At 46.5% G+C, this 17,747-nt stretch overlaps 1 long non-coding RNA gene across 3 annotated transcripts in view; it reads right to left on the bottom strand.

Moving 5' to 3' along the window:
• The window catches only part of LOC115086126, a 68,531-nt gene that overhangs the window by 6,307 nt on the left and 44,477 nt on the right, over nucleotides 1–17,747 (bottom strand). The window contains exon 1 of one of the 3 annotated variants that reach the window (XR_003855091.1): nucleotides 1,045–1,164. The exons of the other annotated variants lie outside the window; for them this stretch is intronic. This is a non-coding gene — a long non-coding RNA (uncharacterized LOC115086126). Of the gene's footprint in view, nucleotides 1–1,044; nucleotides 1,165–17,747 lie in introns of those variants that run through there. 3 annotated transcript variants of the gene reach the window in all.

Genomic DNA, 17,747 nt, shown 5'->3' with positions numbered 1-17,747 from the left:
CCACCCCCGACCCTTTAAATTAAATCCCCCACCCTCCCGAACCCCCCCCAAATAACTTAAATAAACTGCGGGTCCAGCGGCGGTCCGGAACGGCAGCGGTCCGGAACGGGCTCCTGCTCCTGCATCTTGTCGTCTTCAGCCGGCGCCATTTTCCAAAATGGCGCCGAAAAATGGCGGCGGCCATAGACGAAAAAGATTGGACGGCAGGAGGTCCTTCCGGACCCCCGCTGGACTTTTGGCAAGTCTCGTGGGGGTCAGGAGGCCCCCCACAAGCTGGCCAAAAGTTCCTGGAGGTCCAGCGGGGTCAGGGAGCGATTTCCCGCCGCGAATCGTTTTCGTACGGAAAATGGCGCCGGCAGGAGATCGACTGCAGGAGGTCGTTCAGCGAGGCGCCGGAACCCTCGCTGAACGACCTCCTGCAGTCGATCTCCTGCCGGCGCCATTTTCCGTACGAAAACGATTCGCGGCGGGAAATCGCTCCCTGACCTCCGCTGGACCTCCAGGAACTTTTGGCCAGCTTGTGGGGGGCCTCCTGACCCCCACGAGACTTGCCAAAAGTCCAGCGGGGGTCCGGAAGGACCTCCTGCCGTCCAATCTTTTTCGTCTATGGCCGCCGCCATTTTTCGGCGCCATTTTGGAAAATGGCGCCGGCTGAAGACGACAAGATGCAGGAGCAGGAGCCCGTTCCGGACCGCTGCCGTTCCGGACCGCCGCTGGACCCGCAGGTTATTTAAGTTATTTGGGGGGGGGTTCGGGAGGGTGGGGGATTTAATTTAAAGGGTCGGGGTGGGTTTTAGGGGGTTTTAATGTGCCGGTTTTTCGATTTTTCGATTTTTCGATTTTTTAACGATTTTTCACGATTTTCACGATATTTTACCCCCCCAAACGGCAACAATACGATTCCCTCCCCCTCCCAGCCGAAATCGATCGTTAAGACGATCGAGGACACGATTCACATCCCTAATTCTCATTTCTCTCAAGATCTCTGATCCCACTGCAGGGACACACTGTCACCTCTTTGGATGTCATCAGTCTTGCACTTACACTGAGACTCTCTGCAAGCCATTGTAGTGGGGGATAATTAGAGTATCCATACTTCAGGTAGTTTACGAGTTTAAATGAGGAGAGTTAATAATGTCATCCAATGGACACACCGGGGTAAAAAGCACTTCTTGGCAGCCAGCTCAGAAATGGCACCTGACCTCTGAAAATAAGGAACAGGAGGAATATTTCTCACTTTACCCTTCATTATACCCATATTCAAGTAGAAAAAAAAGGATAAAAAGCAAAAAAAACCCCACAAGAACAGTCAAAGGTGGCCTGAATCACATCTACTCAAAATTGCTTGAAGGTGGCTGCTCAATTTTACCATCTTGATTTTTTTTTTGCTTTTGAAAAAGCATCTCATTTATGCCAAAGCTTAATTTTCTTCAATACTAGGGTAGAAAAAATAGTCACATAAAAGTTGTGCAAGCAATAGGTTTTGTAATAAGTGCTATCAAACATTGGCCAATAATGCTAAATTTTACAAAAAGGCAAATGTTCTTATACTTTATGTAAGTGTTTAATACAGGTTGTTGTTGTTTTTTTGTCAGTGAAATTATTTCAATTTTGAACATTCCAGAAAATTAAATTCTTGAACAAAATATGTGTCCTGCATTTGACCAAAAACGGAATCTTTTCCTTAGCATATTAACAATGTTCTCCACATTTGCAAAGTACTTTAGCCATGAAAGAATTTCATGCACTCTGTAAATCAACAAAAGGATAGAATATTAAAATGTCTAAAATGTCTATAATATAAGCTAACACTGCCATCTAACTCCCATGCAATCACCCGCATTCTTTAACTACTGCTTTCATATGCATGTCAAGGCCTATTTAGTATAACAAATTTCCATTCCTGAACAGATGCTTTCAGCTGGGACTATTATAGTGTACTGCAGTAGTATGAAGACAATGCCTGAACAATGGAACATTTATTTTACAATACAGAGGCAGCACACCATTTGACGGTGAATAACATAATTCAGGTCTTTGCTGTTTGATCATTCTTTTACAGATATGGCCACATCTGTATTACAGAAACTGTAACAGAGAAACAGATAAGGTGTTGGCAGATAAGGGACACTTAGTTCACTCAGGCTGTGAAGTTGTGTCTGTTGAATATGATATCAAGGCAAACACTGGATATCAGGTACATACTTTAACTGAAAAATGACCTGCTTCTGATAAATGAACAATTCAATGGTGAAAAGCCATTGACAATGACTACGGGTAAGATATTAATTTTTGAGAGGGAATATTTTAGATTTAGAGCACCAAGACTTGTCTTTATGTTTATTTTCTGTACTTTTACTTTGATCCCTGTTCATACAATCATAAAAAAAAGAAACCAGTTATGCTATACTGCGGAGTGGCTAGGTCACATTTTTAGAATATCCACAATGAATGTGCTTCAGATAGATTTGCATGCTCTGCCTGAAATGTATGCAAATCTATTGCACGCATATTCATTGTGGATATCCTGAAAACCTGACCTGTCTGTGGCTCTCAAGAACTGGAGTTAACCACCCCTGCTATACAGCATCAGATTTTAAGGTGATGTTTCAAAACATTACGTATGTAAAAAATGATTATATATTCACATAAGTAGCCTCAACTCATGTATTCCATATTTTCTAAAAGTAGAAAATACGAGCTTATATACACGTTTGTGGGCACATATATGTGTGTAAAATGGGGGCGATCCAGGGGCGTTTAGGGATGGGACCAACACTAGCGCAAGTAAGTTGCTATTTTAAAAGACACGCGTGATTTTCCAACATGTATTTTTACACCTGCTAATTATCTGGCGTTAGTGATGTTAATCGTGTTTATTGTGTAGAACTGACTGGGTGGGAGATCTGGGTGAACTAGGGGGAGTGCAGGCTAAAGAACCAAGAGGGTCTCAATGAACTGGAAAAGAACTGGGTGAAGTGGTAGACTAATTTTATAATACAGGCTTATGTGATGTGCGTAAGTTTATAAAATACTATGGTAAAACTACACGTGACCACATTCATGAATATTTGCCTCCACGCACAGTTGCTTGAAACTTATTCTATTTTTTCTTTTTATTTATTTTAAATAAAAGCTCTCTCAACACATTTCTCAAGTACAAATCTCTATGTAGTGTCTCAATAGCTACAGGATAATATAAGATAATTCACATGGTTATAAAGTGCTGGGCCCTGAAAGCTTAGGAATTTATTTATCCAATATATATTTGACAAGAGCGGTAACTTTCAAACCAGTTCACGGGTGAACACTTGCACACATACATCGGCCTTTGCCCAGGGACACGGCCATTTTATAATATACGTGCATATATGTGTGCATGTTATAAAATAGCCTGGCCGTGCACACATATGCACCGAATTTTAAGTGGGCATGCACATCTGTGCACAAATCCCATGTATACTGGGGATTTTAAAAGAGGCGTGCGCTGACACTAGTCCCAGTTTTAACAGTTCATTCCCAGTTCACCCAGTTAAGAGATAGGTCCTCCCCCACCCCCCGGTTTGATAGCCTTCACTTCCCCAGTTATCCCCAACCCTTTAAACCCCACAGATCTGCCTAATTTAACTTACATGGCATCTATTGGAGAACTAAAGTTTCTCGGCAGAGACCTTGGTGCTTCTCTGGTCACATCAGTATTTACATGTACTTCTCTGGTTCACACTGCGTAATGTCCACGTTCTGCCCAGATCATGCCCACGCTCCACCCCTTTTTTGAAAACCTTTGAGATATGCACGCTGTGGGAGATACATGCGTCTCTGGGTGGCTTTTTTAATCCACTTGGTGTGTGTGAGCCAGCCCGACGTGCATACATCCTCTAACTGATGCATGTGGTGGGTTTTTAAAATTCACCTTTTAAGGAGCCCAATTGTATAACAGTACACTTAGAAGTGAAGTCCAAATCTCTGTAAGTACTTTGTACATATAACTGCTTTGAAAATTAGCAAGACTGTGTGTACTTTTGCATGGCATAGGGGTGCACATTTAAATCAGTTAGGGATCAGGTATAAATGTTCACATGGACATTTACATGCAGACTTTTGAAAATTGAAAGAAAATTATTTCCCTAGCTCAACTCCACCCTCCAGGAACAACTCTTTGCAGTATGCAGAAAAAGAAACGTGAGAGTTTGCTTCTGCACATTCTGACTTTTAAGGCACAACCCCTGGAGTATTTTCAAAAAGCTATGTAGGCACATAAATACTTTTGAAAATTATCCCTATAAGGGAAATATTAGGAGATCATATTTTGGGGATGAATATCTTTGCCTGAATAAATTATATTTGAAAATTCATGATAGTCACTGTGGGTTTTGCTAAAAATATATGAGTATTGACCTCCATTCACATTCCATTGTTGGCTTCTTGTGAAAATAATACAAAATTCCCAGAATCATGCAAAACTCTAAAATATATGTGCATATTTTTGCATCTGCTCTGGAGGAGATATAAATATATGTACACAATAAGGGGCTGTTGCAATTCAGTGCGCTCAGCCGAGCTCACTGTATAACCTGCAGTTGGATGTGGATTGTATAGGTGCTAACTAATCCCCTTATGCAATAAGGATTAGCGCCTCTACAACGTGCCATCCAACGCAGACTGAATCCAATAGCGCTCATCACATGCAAATGCATGGAATGAGGTTATTAGGTATTCACTCCCGATGCAAAAAAAAAAAAATGTGAGTCTAGGATACATATTTAGTGATCAGAAATGAATGCCTGCCTGTAGCAGGCGTTAATAGCTGAGCACTCCTAAAACTAGTACAGAAAAGCGGAAAAAACTGCTTTTCTGTACTGCCTCCTACTTAATATCTTTGCAATATTAAGTAGGAGGAAAAACAAAACTAAATAAAGTTAAAAAAAAAACGCCAGCAGTCGGGTGCAGGTAACGGACGCTCAAATTGACAAGCGTCCGTTTCCTGAACCCCCTGGCTGGCCGGCTGTACGGCATTTAGGGAAACTGACACTGATAAACTTGGCATCGGTTTCCTAACTGGCGGATGGCTGACACCGATCGGGTTCTTGTTAGCAAGGAGGCACTAGGGTTCCATTAAGAAAGTGGGCTTTGACTGTTCAGCGCCCACTTTCTGTGCATATTTATTTCATCGGCCCCTCTGTCTGCAAGGTTTATGAGCCCAGCCTAAATTTCAAAGTGGACTTGCCTATGCATACTTTCTATTCAAAGACTTTAGCTCTACAGACACTTTTATAAACAGGCTTTCTGATTTAAAGTGGTTATACATTGTAAATTTAGGTTTTTGTTTTTCCAACTAATTAGGAATTCCTTGGGGTACCAAAAATCAGAGTTAATCAGTGATTTTGTGGCACAGGTCCTATTGTTGGGTACCTTTTCTGGTTGAATCAAATATGAACAGCATGGAAAAGGCAGAAAAATAAAGCGGAGGATCCAGGATAAGTAAAGAAGGGGTTAAGAGAGTACCAGAGGAAGTGGTGTTTTTTTCCAGTGTTTGATAAACAGCTATTTTATTTTATTTTATTATATTTTTGCATCAGGGTTTTATATTGGGCTTTATTACTTAACATCTAAAATCAAAAGCCCTAATTATAAATTGTAACTCATAAAATATATTATCTATCCACAAATATTACAACATTTACAACTTCTAAATTCATACCAGTATTGCTGACTGAATTTTCCATTATCGATTCAGTGTCCAAATTAAACATGATCTCCATTATGAAAATGTATTTTTTAATTCAAATATCAATATAAAAAACATCAAAGATACACATTCTAAAGTACTGCAATCCACTCTTGGGTCATAGGCTGATCAGTCAAATTTCCTATTTCCAAACTGATTTTTGAAGTTTGTGGCTTGACCTTCAAAAGACTGTTCTACAATGCTTCTTGTGTTTTTTCCTCTTTCCCCTTCATGCTTTCCACTATTAAATTGTACAATCACTGAACCTCTTCTCTTCTGCATATCTAAAAAGTAACTTGATTGCTTTTATCTTCTGTAGATGTACCTGATGTGCTGCGAGGCTTTTTAATGAAGGGTTTTTGGATTTCCAATTGTTCAGCAAATTTTCTTTCTCTTTCTGTGCTGTCCTAATCAATAAATCCTCTAACAATCATAATCTTCTTTATCCATGAAACATTTTTCTTTATTAGACAAGATCTGATTGCAATTTAGCAATGCTATTTTTGAGTTTCTCATCTGGTACTGTAAAAGTAGGGGAACTGTCAAAAGTTCATAAAAGTGATGATATTCTGCAATCTGCTTCTTCATTGCCTCATGTGTTTGTATTTTGTATCTCATAACATTGTTTTCTTTTTCTTTTTAATAAGTATTTTATGCTCTTAAATGAATGATATCTTAATCATTCTCAGTCTTCTGGAAATCCACTGAAATTGAATACACTCCTTTATTGTTTTAATACATTTTCAGACCTTTAATTCTCTCTCTATGAACCTCTCCAAGTAAAAAAAAAAAATAGGGAGAAAGAACCAGGATGGTGGTGTAACCAATTTTAGAATATGGTTCTCTGCTTAACTGAAATTGTTTCTTTGGAATTACCTGTTAGCTGCCTCCTTAATCATGCTGAGATAGAGGAAGAGTATAGGAAGTTCTATGCTAGTGGGCTCTTGGGCCGAGGGGGAGTTGACACTGCTTGTGAGGAGGAGCCCCACAGGTCCCCACTATCAGTAGGCGAGGCTAAAGAGGATCAGAGACTCCACTGGAGCCTCACCACTACCAGCCCATGTTCCCCTTAGGTTGAGCCCTTGGGTGCCGGTGCTGGCTGGACTTACGTGGGATCTCTGAAGCGATGGAAGTCCTGGAGAAGGAGAGGTGCTGGAGAATAGGGCAAGTCCGAGAACATGCAGCAGAGTGAGGGAGCCGGTCCTAGGCGAGGCAGGCAGCATCTCTCATGGTCGGGCTCCAGGGGATCAGGGCACACAACATATCTCATGTTCAGTGTCTGGGCTGGCAGGCCATGGCTGAAGGCAGTGCCATGTGTCAGCAGTGGCTTCCCGCTGTTGCCAAGGAACCTCGGCCCAATCCCACCATGGAGTAGTGTTGAGTAAGGGAAGCTAGTCGTGGGACTCCATGGTCAGCAAGTGCAACGGTATCCCCTCCTCTAAGCCTCCCTCTTGAGGGTTTCGGCTTACTGGGGTGAGAGGCATGGAACAGCTTGATCAGATACTTGTCCAATATGTTGGAGGCCAGCTTCCAGGTGTTCTCCTCCAGGCTGTATCCTTCCCAAAAGAGCAGGTACTCCTATCTTCAGCCATGTCTTCTCATATCAAGTATGCCATGCACCTGGTATGTAGTGTCACTCTCAGAGGCAATCTTATGAGGTTAAGGTATCTTCCAAGAGGGCCAGAAGAGTACCAGGGGTTTTAGGAGAAAGACATGGAAGGAGTTATGAATCTTTAAGGACCAGAGCTGGTAGACAGAGCTGGTAGATCACAGGACCCAATTGGGTGAGCACTGGGAATGGACCAATATATTGTGGAATCAGCTGCATGGATGGAAGTTTGAGCTTGATATATTGTGTACTGAGCCAAACCTTCTCCCTGGGCTTAAATTACGGAGCTGGTTTACGGTGAGCATCGGCGAATCTCTTGGCTTTACGGCCTGATTCTTGATGCATTTGCTGAGTATGACTCCAGAGTTGATGCAGTTCTTGGATCATCAACTGAGCCGCAGGCAAAGGAATGGTCAGCGGTAGCAGCAGAGGAGGAAGTGGCTGCCTTCCATAGATGATCTGAAAGGGTGAGGATCCAGTAGCAGAACAAGGAAATGAGTTATAGGAAAACTCTGCCCAGAGAAGCAGTGTCGCCTAGTCATCTTGATGGGAGTTGACATAGGTTCACAAGAAACTTTTCAATGTTCAATTTGTCCTTTCAGCCTGGCTGTTTGCTTGAGGATGATACACTGTAGATAAGTCTAGAGTAATATTGAACTTCTCACAGAGAGCCTTCCAATATCTTGCAATAAGTTGAGGACCATGGTCTGAGACAATATGTTTGGGTAGCCCATGGAGGTGAAACACCTGCTGAACAAAGAGTTGGGCTAACTGAGGAGCCGAAGGGAGACCAAGCAAGGCTATGAAATGAAACATCTTTGGGAAGCGGTCAACTACAACCCAGATGACCATGTTGCCTTTTGGGGGCTGGCAACATCTGTAACAGCCCCCAAAGTCAATTCACCAGAGGTTTCTGCTGCACACAGGTAGGACATTAGTCCATATATGCCTGAACATCCCTCTGCATATTGAGCTACCAGTAAAATTGCTGGAGAAATGCAAGGGTCCAGGTTAGTCCAGGGTGACCTGCAATGTTGGAATCGTGAGACCAGATTAACACTTTGCCAAGGGATTTACATGGAATGACCATCTTCCCTGGAGGGACAGTCATGGTGGTTGTGAGAAGAACCTGTGCCAGTTCTATAATATGCCAGGCAGGTTCAACGGTATCCTTAGAGACAAAGTATCAGGAAAGGGCTTCTGCTCGAATTTTTTTTGCGGCAGGTATATACCTGAGTTCGAAGTCAAAGCAGGTAAAAAAGAGAGCCCAATGGGCTTGTTGCGGGTTCAAATGCTGGGCTTGGTGGAGATATTCAAGATTCTTATGGCCTGTGTAGATTTATTTATGTATTTATTTAATAATTTTTAATTTTACCGAATTTTTCATGCAAACATATCAAACCGGTTTACAGTAGCTAACAAATATTCATTTAAAAATATTTGCATTTCCAAAAAGAGAAAAGGAAGTAAATACATAGTTTCATAATATAAATAAAATAAAATATTAAACTAAATAGTAAACTAAATAATCATAATATTTAAACTGTTAGAGAGGCAGTATAGTGAGAGCAGAGATAATAAATTCAAAAATATACATTACCTTGATTTATAGTCAATAGACTGAAATCATTAAGTTAGCAGATCCTGGAAGGCTTGTTTGAATAGCCATGTTTTAATGCCCTTTTTAAATAATTTAATATCTGTAATATGGTGCTGAGCTCCCTCTAACTACTGGTGCCACTCCTCCAAGGCGAGTTTAATGGCCAACTCCTTGTCACCAATTCCGTAATTCTGCTCACTGGGGAAAATTTCTTTGAAAAGAAGGAGCATGGATATATGGTTCCCAAGGACGAGTATTGGCTCAAGATGGCCCCTATACCCTCGGAGGAGAACCTAAGGGGAAAGGGCGCTATGGATCAGGATGCCAGAGACAAGGTTCCTGGAGAGATTGGTCTTGAAAGGCCATTTCTGCCTTGGGAAGCCACAGTTTAGAGTTAGCCCCTTTTCAAGTCAGAGCTGTGAGCAGGTGTTATTGTTTGTAAGGTTTTGGGTGGACCCTTGGACACTGTGGCAGCTGACCATGCCCACGGTGGGGAAGTCCCGTGAGGGGCCACAGGTCAGGCTCAGCTTTGGGACACACAACACAGAGTTATATCTTTTATTAAACAGAGTTGAGAAGCCACCAGAGGTGGAAGTAGTGAGTAGAGATGAAGCCCGGCTGGGCTTAGGGTTCTTCAGGATACTGGAACAGCGATTCTCTCTATGGCTGTGCTGTAGTGGAGAAAACTGAGATAGTGAGTACAGTGGGGCATACACAGAGTTCTGGTATAGAGCCTCGTTGGTAAAGTTACTCACACAGTGGTCTCTCCCGGAAGTTAACACAGAAGCTGGAATAGAGACAGGCCCTCGAGGAGCGAGTACCTGGTTCCAGGAAACAGCTCTGAGGAAATAAAGTTGGTAACTCACTAATAATGTAGGCAGCAGTTTCTTCCAAGCAGAAGCGATAAGTTCAGGCAGCGAGTCAGGGAACATGGGCCCTCGAGGAGCGAGTACCGGTTCCTGGTAGCGACCTGAAAGAAATAAGAGAGGCCCCTGAGGAGCGGGTACCCCATTAGGATAAAGTCCAAAAGTTGGAGAGGCAAAGTAGCTAGGTATGGAGAGTGAATCCCATCCATAATGAATCCCTTGCTAACTCGATTAGCTAGCAAACAGTGTAGGCTTTTGTATCCGGGATGCATGACGTCATCACAGGGGGACGCCCCTGAGGTTCGCGCCAAAGAGAGAATAAGAAGCAGGGCTGCATGGCGCATGCACCCTATGGTACCTGGACAACATGGTGGGATGCAGCGCCTGAGTCGGACCGAGGATGCTGGAGAGGACAGCAGGCAGACGCCGTGGCAGCCAGACGTCCATCAACCACGGAAGAGTCGCAAAAAAGGAAAGGTGGGTGGAGTGGAGACATCGGGCAGTGATAGTTGTAACAGCATGGCCACCAGCTTGAAACAGTTATTAATGAAAGTACAGTAATAAATGGAGAAGACAAGGAACCTCTACAGGGCCTGTAGGTCAGTAGGTTGTGGCCAATCCCAAATACACTTGAGCTTCTCTGGGTCCACTTGGAAGCCTCGCTTGGAGACAATGTATCCTAAGAATGGCAGACTTTCTTTCTCCAGTTTGGCAAACAACCTATTATCCCAAAGACGTTGGAGAACTCGAGAGATGTCTCGGCAATGGGTATGTAGGTGTTTGGAGAATACCAAGATTTTGTCGAGGTATACGACCATGCAATCATAGAGCAGGCCCCTGAAAAGTCCATCCATCATATTTTGGAAGACGGCTGCTGCATTGCAGAATCCAAATGCATGACTATCTATTTGTAATGGCCATCTATGATGTTAAAGGCCATCTTCCATTTGTCAACTTGTCGTATCTGAATTAAATTATAATTGCCCCGGAGATCCAACTTGGAGAACACTCTTGCCCTTGTAACTGGTCAGAGAGCTCTGAAATGAGAGATAAGGAATAGCGGTCTTTCCGGGTAATGCCATTGAAACCACAATAATCTATACATGGCTGGAGGGACCCATCCTTCTTGGCCACTGAAAAAAATCCTGCCCCTGCAAAGGAGGTAGAGCACCAAATAAAGCCCTTGCTCAGGTTTTCCTGTATGTATTCGGACATGCCCGGGTCTCAGGTAGTGATAAAGGGTAGACTCTACCCTGCAGAGGCTCGGTACCAGGTAGGAGGTTGATGGCACAATCATACTTGTGGTGGGGAGGCATAGTGTCCACTCCCTTTTTGGAGAAGACATCAGTGAAGGGAGAATATTGTGACGGGAAGACAGCAGGAACAAGAAAAGTCAAGAGACATTGCTGAGTAGTAACCTACTCCAAACAGGTTGTGTGACAGCCTGGACCCTATCGGGACAGCTGCAGAGAGACCCAATTGAATTGAGGGGAGTGTTGCTGGAGCCAGGGCAAACTAAGGACCATGGGATGGATGGCTTTGCTGATGATATGGAATGTCAGGTATTCCACATGGAGGGAACCCGTATGAAACTTCAGGGGAACTGTGGTATGAGTAATTCTTTTGGGGAAAGGATCACCGTGGAAGGAGGAGAGGACCAACGGAACTGGTGAGTGGAGAGTGGAGAGTAGGAATTTGGAGATGTTCCACAAGAGCCTTCATCATGAAGTTGCCTCCTGCTCCGGAGTCCACTAGGAGAAGAGTAGGGAAATCCTGATTGTCCACCGAGAGCATCAGGGGAAGAGTTAGTGGGGGAACGGCTGTGGTCAATCCGCCACTGAGACCTAGGCCCAAGGGTATAACAGCCTTACTGGACAGTGGGCTATTAAGTGGCCTGCTTTGCCACAGTAGAGACAGAGTCTGGCCTGATGGCATCGGAGACACTTCTCCAGGGCCAGCCTACCACAGCCCAATTGCATCAGTTCCTTCGCTGTGGTTCCAGTGGAAGAGGGGACTTCTGTCAGCAAAGAGGGGTGCCAGGAGTGATGGACAGTAGCCGGGTATCTCCTGGAAACTTGCAATTCCTGGTTTCACTTTTAGAGTCGACAGTCTATCCTGCCGGCAAGGCCTATTAGAGTGTCCAGTGAGGGAGAAGCTCATGAGCTGCCAGCTTAATTCGGGCCACAAAGCCATCCAAAAAGATAGAATAAAGACAGTCCTCACCCCAGTGGAGTTCCGAGGCCAAGGCCTGGAATTTGAAGGCCTGGAATTTGAAGACATAAATGGTGAGGGAACTAGCGCCCTGGCAGATATGAAGGAGATCCGAGCCAGAGGCTGTCTGTCAACTTAAATCATCAAAGACTGTCCAGAAGAGGTCCAAGAAACCCGGAAGGAGTAAGATGGGATCCGACTGCTCCAAAAAAGGAGAGGCCCATGCTCAAGCTTTGTGATCAAAGAGAGACAGAGGATGTATGTGGTCTTAGTGGCATCATCTGGAAACAGTGCAGATTGAAGGCAGAAATCATGTTGCATTGATTCAGGAAGCACCAGCAGAGTTAGGGATCCCAGGAGTAGTGGGGAGGAGCTGTAAGCGGTATGATGGGGCATGTGGTTGGTACAGGGACTGTATAACCTGGAGCATGAGGAATTGGTGATCCTGCCGAGAGTCAAGACAAGTGCTAAGGTGTTCCATAGATGCTGCCAGTGCTTCCAAGACCTTCTGTTGCTCCAGAATCTTCTGGGCCAAGCCCAGAATAGCATGTAGGGCGGACGCCTCCGCTGGGTCCATGGCCTTGGCAAACTGTTACGTTAGTGGACCCTTGAGCCGAGAGGGAGTTGACACTGTCCTCGCCATCAGTAGGTGAGACTGAAGAGGAGCAGAGACCCCGCTGGAGCTTCAACACCACCAGCTCACATGCCCCTTAGGTTGAGACTGGCTGAACATATGTGGGATCTCTGAAGCGATGGAAGTCCTGGAAAAGGAGAGATGCTGGGAGTAAGCCAAGTCTAAGAACAGGCAGCGGAGTGAGGAAGCAGGTCCCAGGTGAGGGTCAAGGCAGGCAGCATCTCTCGTGATCATGTTTCAGGCAAGGGTCAAGGCAAGTGGCATATCTCATGCTCAGGCTCTAGGTGAGGGTCAAGGCAGGTGGCGTATCTCATGGTCAGTGTCCGGTACGAGGTCAAAGCTGAGGTAATCTAAGAGAATGAGGGAGGAGACAAGGAACTCAGGAATTTAGGCAGCAACAGAAGCTAGGAGACCTGTCGCCAAGCAAATTCCAGCCGAGGGATGACGTCATCTGAGAGGGCCAGCAGCACTTCCTGCCACGGGCCCTTTAAATGACCAAGGTGAGCGCATGCACCTAGAGGGAGGTCCCTCACCGAAGGAGATCAGCAGTGTCCCAGCCACAGAGAGAGGAGGGCCCGCAGCGTTGGTGGAGCTCGCATCGGGCTGGCGGGCCGCAGCCAAAGGCAGAGCTGTGTGTCAGCAGCATCTTCCCGCTGTTGCCATGGAACCTGGGCCTGATCCCGCCATGAAGCAGTGTCGGGTAAGGATAGCCAGTCATGGGCCTCCATGGCCAGCAAGCACAACAGAGAGGCTCTATTTGTCCAAGTCCTCCACTTATCTCCTGGTTTAACAATCTAAGTTCCTGGATTTTTAGAATCCAGGAACTTACTGCTCTTTTTGTAAAAGGAACACTCAAACAAGTGGAGAATGAGACATAATTGAGCCCTTTTGATTGTTTGCCTCCACTGCCAGAGAGGTGCTTCCAAAGTCTGATGGTGGAGATGGGAGATTATGTCAGCACTGCAGACACTGGGGAAGTGGCTGAGGTTCAGCATCTGCCTCAAGCAACAGCTTTGGCAGATATTGAGGGAGAAAGTTTGCTAGCCATATGCTCGAAAGTAAGTGGGTAATGTAGAGAAGAGGAGAGGATGATAATGTTCTTAGGATCTACTGGTGCCAGCAGTTAGCAGGCTCAGTCTTCAGCTTGTCAAGATCCCAATGGTTGGACACTCTGTTATTTGTGTTGGCAAGACTAGATGCTTCCTTAATATACCGTTCATAGAAACATAGAAACATAGAAATGACGGCAGAAGAAGACCAACCGGCCCATCCAGTCTGCCCAGCAAGCCACGCAGTTTATCCATTTCCCCCCCCCCCCTCCTTTTTCTCCCTCCCACCCGTCACTGTTGGCTTCCAGCACCCTCTGGCCCCAACTCCCTTCCACCCCTCCACCAATGCAGAGAGCAGCGCTGTATCCGCATCCAAGTGAACATCCAGCTCAATCAGGGGTAGCAACCACCGCAACAAGCAGGCCACACCACTGCCCCATACTCTTACCCACCCCTGCTTTGTTTGTTTGTTTGTTTTGGTTTTTTTTTTTTTTGGAGATGGCAGCCCTCTGTTCTTCTGATATAATTTCCTTGTCACAAATTATGAAACTATTGGCCCATATCTCTGAGAATTCTGTTAAGGAACATGTGCAAAGAATAGAGGCTTTAGAAAAAGACTCCATGGAGATTAGATCTGTAAATGTTGCTCCTTTTCAAAATAAAACCAATATACTATACATTGGAAAACAGAGCAAAAGAAAAAGTATGCTAGACATCTAAACCTTTACCTTTTACATTTTCTAAAACTGCTGGGCATGATACCGGAAAACATTTTCAAAAAGTATTCTGTGGAGGTCCTGTATATTTTTTATGAGACCATCCCTCCTGTGAGTAAGAGTTTCTTTCTCTTCGTTTGAAGGGAAGTAGGAATCAGAGTGAAGAAAAGGGGGTGGCTCAACTTACCATGGATAGACTGGACCTCATGGCAGTTTATTATTGACGCATCTTGGAAGAACAGGCTAGGGCCACTTTCGAGGTCTCCTTTCTGTTTGAACAAGACCTACGTAAGATGAATTATGGCACTGTGCCTTTACTTTCATAATGTTTGAATTCTGGAGAAAGAATTTGAATCGCTCCAAATTTGGCAAAAATTATGCAGGAGAGAAGAAAATATTTTTTGGCAATTCATCTGGAGACTTGTGCTCTTGAAATATCCTTTTTCTTTTGCTATTGAAAAAGTGAGGTGAAAGACTCGGGTGTAAATTATATTTTCTTTGTCCCAGATCAGCTGATATTTTTCCTAGAAGCTAAAAAGCTTACTAGTTCTACTTCAGTAGCAGATTAAAGTGTTAATGGCTGAATAACAATATTTGAATAATATTTCCATTTCTTTATATTATAAAAGTGTATTCTCAAAGGCTTACATGTGGGAAAAAGGCCATATCGGTATGATTGTGACCTGATTGTGTGTAATGAATATTTTAAAAAGGGGCCACATACATGTGTATGTGTGCATGAGTAAAAGTACACACACAAAAAAGGGGCATGTTAGGGGCATGTCGGGGTGTGGGTTTGCACGTACATGCATAATGACATATTTTGAAAACGACATACACATGAACATCTTCCAACTTATGCATGTGCATTTACTACTGCTAATTTACTTTCATTTTGATTTTTGGCTTGGCATTTGACAGGTTGGCTTGTCCGGGTAAGCAGACACAGGAACAGGCTAGGAGGTGGGATAGAGTAAATCAAGGAGAGATTGGGACCTATGGGGAAAAACTGGGACACACCTGGGTCATACAGGGGGATCACTGAGACACACACAGGGTCATATGGGAAGGAGGGGAGAGTGAGATACCTGGGATAGACAGGGTCAACTGGTGGGGTGGGATTGAGTGTAAAGTGTTACGCTTGGGCTCCGGTCAGGAGGCGTGAACAACACCCAGCAGGGTGGCTCCAGGTGGAGAGAGACAGGAAGCTAAAAACAGTGTCTGGTTCCAGGCTGGGTCAAGGCAGGCAGCAATAAGCAGTGTCTAGTTCAGGCTGGGTCAGAGCAGGCGGCAAGGAGCAGAGTCTAAGTTCAGGCTGGGTCAGGGCAGGCGGCAATGAGCAGAGTCTAAGTTCAGGCTGGGTCAGGGCAGGCGGCAATGAGCAGAGTCTAAGTTCAGGCTGGGTCAGGGCACAGTAAGCAGGGCAAGGCAGGTCAGAAGGCCCGTAGGCCACACACACACAGAAGGCCCGTAGGCCACACACCATAAGCGGGGCAAGGCAGGTCAGAAGGCCCGTAGGCTCCACACACACAGACAGAAGGCCCGTAGGCCACACACCATAAGCAGAGCAGGGCAGGTCAGAAGGCCCGTAGGCCAGGTGAGAACAACGAGGAAGGAGGCCCGAAGGCCGCGCAAGGCAAGGCAAGGAAAGGCCCGAAGGCCGCGCAGGGCAAGGCAAGGAAAGGCCCGAAGGCTGCGCAGGGCTAGAGCAGGGAGCCCAGGTGAGCTCGAAGCCGAAGCACCGAGGCAACTGTCAGGCAGGGTTATAAGGACACACCCAGAGCACAGAGTGGACAGATAAGATGGACTGGGCCTGTCCGGAAAGCCAGCACTAGAGGGACCCCTGGTGGTAAGGCGGTTGCACTGCAGCCAAAACTGTAACAGTACCCCCTCCTCAAGGCCTCCCCCTCCTCCTGGGTCCCATCTTAGCAGGGGGTACTCAAAGATGAGATCTGGCCCATCCGAGGGCAACAACAGCTGGAGCCATTCAACAGGCTCAGATGGCTGAGTTAGAAAGTCTGTTAGTGGTACCGGTTTGAGCCCCTCCAGGGGTGGCAGCAGGACTGGTTTAGCAGGCTCTTCTCGGGGTAGTGCAGCAGGTTCGGGCCCCTCTCGGGGTGAAACAGCAGGCTGGAACACCTCTCCGGGCATTGTAGCAGGCTTGGCCCCCTCTTGGGGCGAGGCAGCAGGCTTGGCCCCCTCTTGGGGCGAGGCAGCAGGCTTGGGCCCCTCTTGGGGCGAGGCAGCAGGCTTGGTCCCCTCTTGGGGCGAGGCAGCAGGCTTGGCCCCCTCTTGGGGCGAGGCAGCAGGCTTGGTCCCCTCCTGGGGTGATGCAGCAGGCTTGGCCCCCTCTTGGGGCGATGCAGCAGGCTTGGCCCCCTCTTGGGGCGATGCAGCAGGCTTGGCCCCCTCTTGGGGCGAGGCAGCAGGCTTGGTCCCCTCTTGGGGCGAGGCAGCAGGCTTGGCCCCCTCTTGGGGCGAGGCAGCAGGCTTGGCCCCCTCTTGGGGCGATGCAGCAGGCTTGGCCCCCTCCTGGGGTGATGCAGCAGGCTTGACCCCCTCCTGGGGTGATGCAGCAGGCTTGACCCCCTCTTGGGGCGATGCAGCAGGCTTGACCCCCTCTTGGGGCGATGCAGCAGGCTTGGCCCCCTCCTGGGGTGATGCAGCAGGCTTGGCCCCCTCTTGGGGCGATGCAGCAGGCTTGGCCCCCTCTTGGGGCGATGCAGCAGGCTTGGCCCCCTCTTGGAGTGATGCAGCAGGCTTGGCCCCCTCTTGGGGTGATGTAGCAGGCTTGGCCCCCTCTTGGGGCGATGCAGCAGGCTTGGCCCCCTCCTGGGGCGAGGCAGCAGGCTTGGCCCCCTCTTGGGGCGAGGCAGCAGGCTTGGCCCCCTCTTGGGGCGAGGCAGCAGGCTTGGCCCCCTCTTGGGGTGATGCAGCAGTCTTGGCCCCCTCCTGGGGCGATGAAACAGGCTCAGATGGCAGAGCAGCAAGGTTTGAAGCAGTGCACATAGAAGACTCAAGTAGCACTGCTGTGGGCTTGATACCTCGAGCCACACTCTGAGGCTCCTTATTTTGTTTCTGGAGGAGCAGTTTAGAGAAGGCACAGGCAGTTCTAGGACGTCTAGGGAATGTGCTCGTTAGTGTCTCAACAGCAGCTGTGGGCAGCAGAGCCCTGCTAGAGTTAATCAACTCTCTCCGTTTGAGAGAAACCTGTTCCTGAGGCTCTAGCACTGGTGTCACAGAAGCCTTCTTGGCCAGGTAAGTCCTGGGTTTTTCTATCCACAAACTGCCAGCAAAAATGTCTGTTTTAGTTGAGCCAGAAACAGAATACTGG

This window comes from Rhinatrema bivittatum, chromosome 2 (genome assembly GCF_901001135.1).
Source record: "Rhinatrema bivittatum chromosome 2, aRhiBiv1.1, whole genome shotgun sequence".
In the NCBI taxonomy this organism is placed as follows: domain Eukaryota; kingdom Metazoa; phylum Chordata; class Amphibia; order Gymnophiona; family Rhinatrematidae; genus Rhinatrema; species Rhinatrema bivittatum.
This window is presented reverse-complemented; position numbering and strand designations above follow the sequence as displayed.